General features: G+C 40.7%; 1 pseudogene; it reads right to left on the reverse strand.

Annotated features, from left to right (window-relative positions):
* Positions 1-376: 376 nt before the first annotated feature.
* Positions 377-476, reverse strand: LOC139000099 (U6 spliceosomal RNA; annotated as a pseudogene).
* Positions 477-3,767: the final 3,291 nt, after the last annotated feature.

Consider the following 3,767-nt stretch of genomic DNA (forward strand, 5'->3'; position numbering starts at 1 on the left):
AATAATCTAAAGCCATATGGACAATTAGATTAATTACAGATAACTATGACCTGGTTTAAAAAATCAAGTCATTTTAAATGTTTGCAGTGCTAGTTTGGTGGTAATATGCTCGTTTAGCCTTTTATTGTCTGCAAAGCTCTTTATTTCAGAGCCTTGATTTTCATTACTTTGTATACTTCATGTTACTCTCTTCTGGCCTAAAGTGTTCTATTGAGAAATCAGCTGACAGTATAATGGAAACTCCCTTGTAGGTAACTTTCTGTCTCTCTCTAGCAGCCTTGCAGCCTTTAAGATTCTTTCCTTGTCTTTAACGTTTGCCATTTTAATTATGATGTGTCTAGGTATGGGTCTTTTGGGGTTCATCTTGATTGGGAATAAAATTATGTAATACTTCACAAAGTTGTGTCATCCTTGTGCAGGGGCCATGCTAATCTCTATCATTCCAATTTTAGTATATGTGCTGCCAAAGTGAGCACTTTATTTATTTTTAAAAAATATTTTTACTTGACTTTTTAGAGAGAAAGGAAAGGGATAGAGAGGTGTAAACATCTATGAGAGAAATATCAATTGACTGCCTCCTCTATGCCCCCTACTGGGGATCAAGCTCACAACCCAGGCATGTGCCCAACCAGAAATCAAACCATTAGCCTCTTGGTTCATGAGTTGACCCTCAACCACTAGACCACACCTGTTTGGGCCACATTTTAATTTAATTTAATTGATTAAAGCATTTAATACATTCACATTTAAAGTAATTTTTGATTAGGTATGTAGTTATTGCCATTTTAGTATTCATATTTTTGTTATTTTTTTCTTCTTAAAATTGTACCTTTAACATTTCTTGTAATACTGGTTTAGTGGTAATAAACTTGTTCTTGTCTTGGAAGCTCTTTATCTTTCCCTCAATTCTAAATGATAGTCTCACTGCTGGGCAGAATAATCTTGGTTGTAGGTCCTTGATTTTCATCACTAGAATATTAAATGCCAAATGCCTATGGCCTGCAAAGTTTCTGTAGAGAAATCAGTTGATAGTCTCATAGAGGATACCTTTTAGGTAACTGCTTTTCTCTAGCTGCTTTTAAGATTTTTTTCTCTTTGTCTTTAACATCTAGCATTTCAATTATGATATGTATTGGTGTGAAACTCTTTGAATATATCTTGTTTGGGACTCTCTGTGCTTCCTAGACTTGTATGTCTTTTCCTTTTAGCAGGTTAGGGAAGGTTTTAGTCACCTGAGTCGAATGCTTCAGATGTGTCCTTTGTGTGGGCTGTGTTACACCCTCCTGTTGTAGTTGAACCCTGACAGCAATTGGCAGGCCAGTGGAAGGGATTGATTCTCTGGCTGACTGACTATGAGAAATGGCTGTGACTACAGGGGAGGAGCTATTACACAGGGGCTAATCCCACAGAGCAGGATTCACATAAAGGGGCCCTGGTGTCTATTGAATTTCCCTTCTGGGTGTGTCTTTGTAGAGGTGGTTGGGTGGTGCTCTGGCATAATCTGAAGCTGGCCACTAGGTGTGTTGATTCTGGGGACTCTTGGTAGGGGGTATGAGGCAGGTGAAGGTCAACTGCTGCCTGTTTATGGCCTAGGGCTGCAAAGTGGGATCTGCAAGTGGTTGTCACTTGTGCTGTGCTTGGAAGCACCTGGAAGAGGCTAAGCTTGGAATTGAGGCCAGCTGCCACTAGTGCCAGGCTTGGGGCCACTTAGCAAGAAGCACAGGGCATTCTGAGGCCAGATGCTGCTTGTTTGTGGTTTGTGAACCTGTGAGAGATTTTAGGAAAGTCTGCAGCATTAACCAAGACAGACCATTTATATGGAAAAGCCCCTGAAAGTAGCTTGGGTGGGTGTGCAAGTTTGATGGGGCAGGATCAATGAATCACCAGGGTGGGGCTTTACCAGGTTAATGGACACTCAGGATTGAGGCCTGCTTGTGCCTGCAGGAACTGTGGAGGGGGAGTGCTCAATAAAGGAGCAATGATATTTGCCAGCACTTCTGTCTAAGAGAAAGTTGTCCCTCCAGTGCTCACCCTGAAGCTGGACAATTCATTTCTCCCAATTGTTTCTGAGGCTATTTTCAAAAAAATCTTTATTGTTGAGAGTACTATAGATGTCCCCATTTTCCCCCTCACATCCCCCTCCGTCCAATTCTCACCCAGCCCCAGGCCTTCACAACCCTATTGTTTGTGTCCATGGGTAATGAATATATGCATATAAGTTCTTTGGTTAATCTCTTCCTGTCCCTCCCCCACACCTTTACTCTGAGATTCCTTAGTCTGTTCCATGTTTCTATACCTCTGGTTCTGTTTTATTCATCAGTTTATTTTCTTCATTAGATTCCTTGTTTGGTAATTTTGATTTTTACTTTCAGTTGTTGATAGATATGTATTTATTGCCATTTTATTGTTCATATTTCTTCCTCTTCCTCTTCCTCCTCCTCCTCCTTCTCCTTCTCCTCATCCTCTTCCTCCTCCCCTTCTTCCTCTTCTTAAAGAATACCCTTCAATATTTCATGTAATACTGGTTTAATGGCAATGAACTCCTTTAGCTTTTTCTTGTCTGTGAAGCTCTTTATCTGACCTTCAATTCTAAATGATAGCTTTGCTGGGTAGAGTAATCTTGGTTGTAGGTCCTTGCTATTCATCATTTTTAATATTTCTTGCCACTCCCTTCTGGCCTTTAAAGTTTCTGTTGCAAAATCAGCTGATAGTCATATGGGCACTCCTTTGTAGGTAACTAACTGCTTTTCTCTTGCTTCTTTTAAGATTCTCTCTTTGTCTTTAACCTTTTGCATTTTAATTATGATGTGTCTTGGTGTGAGCCTCTCTGGTTTCCTCTTGTTTGGGACTTGCTGTGCTTTCTGGACTTGTAAGTCTAGTTCTTTCACAGGCAGGGAAAGGTTTCTGTTATTATTTATTTAAATAGATTTTCAATATCCTGTTCTCTCTTCTTCTTCTGGCACTCCCATTCGCTACCTTCATATTTTTGGATTCATTTTTCTTTTTGCTCTTCGGATTGGGTGTTTTTTGCTTCTTCATATTCCAAATCACTGATTTGATTATCTGCATCTTCTATTATACTGTTGACTCCTAGTAATTTATTCTTTATTTCAAATAGTGTATCCTTCATTTCTGACTGGTCCTATTCATGTCTTTGATGTTCTTACTAATTCCTTGAAATTCTCACTAAGTCCATTGAAGCTCTCATTAAGATCCTTGAGCATCCTTATAACCATTGTTTTGAACTCTGTATCTAATAGTTTCCTTTCTTCCCTTTCATTTAGTTCTTTTTCTGGAGATTTCTTCTGCTATTTCATTTGTGACATGTTTCTTTGGCTACTTCCCTGTGTCTGTTTCTATGTATTAGGTAGAGCTGCTATGTCTCCTGGAATTGGTAGAGCGGCCTTGTGTAGTAGTGTCCTGTAGGGCCCAGTGGCTCAGCCTCCCCAGTCCTCTGAGCTGGGCACTCTAGATGTGCCCCTGTGTGGGCTGTATGCACTGTCTTGTTGTAGTTGAGCCTTGTTGGCTATTGGCATCACTGGGAGGAATTCATCCCCAGGTCAATTGGCTGTGAGGAACAGCTGTGACTATAGTGGAAGAGCTGCTGTGCAGAAGACACTCCTATGGAGCAGGACTTGCTTCAGTGGGGCTTTGATGCTCACTATGTCTGCCACTTGATTGTGTCATTCATGGATGCCTAGACTTGTAATCGGTGAAGTCTGAAGCTGTTCACCAGGTACACTGGCTCTTGACCCCTCCCCCCACCC

This window comes from Myotis yumanensis, unplaced genomic scaffold (assembly GCF_028538775.1).
Source record: "Myotis yumanensis isolate MYYU_CA2020_CCGP unplaced genomic scaffold, mMyoYum1.0.hap1 SCAF_1, whole genome shotgun sequence".
Classification (NCBI taxonomy): Eukaryota; Metazoa; Chordata; class Mammalia; order Chiroptera; family Vespertilionidae; genus Myotis; species Myotis yumanensis.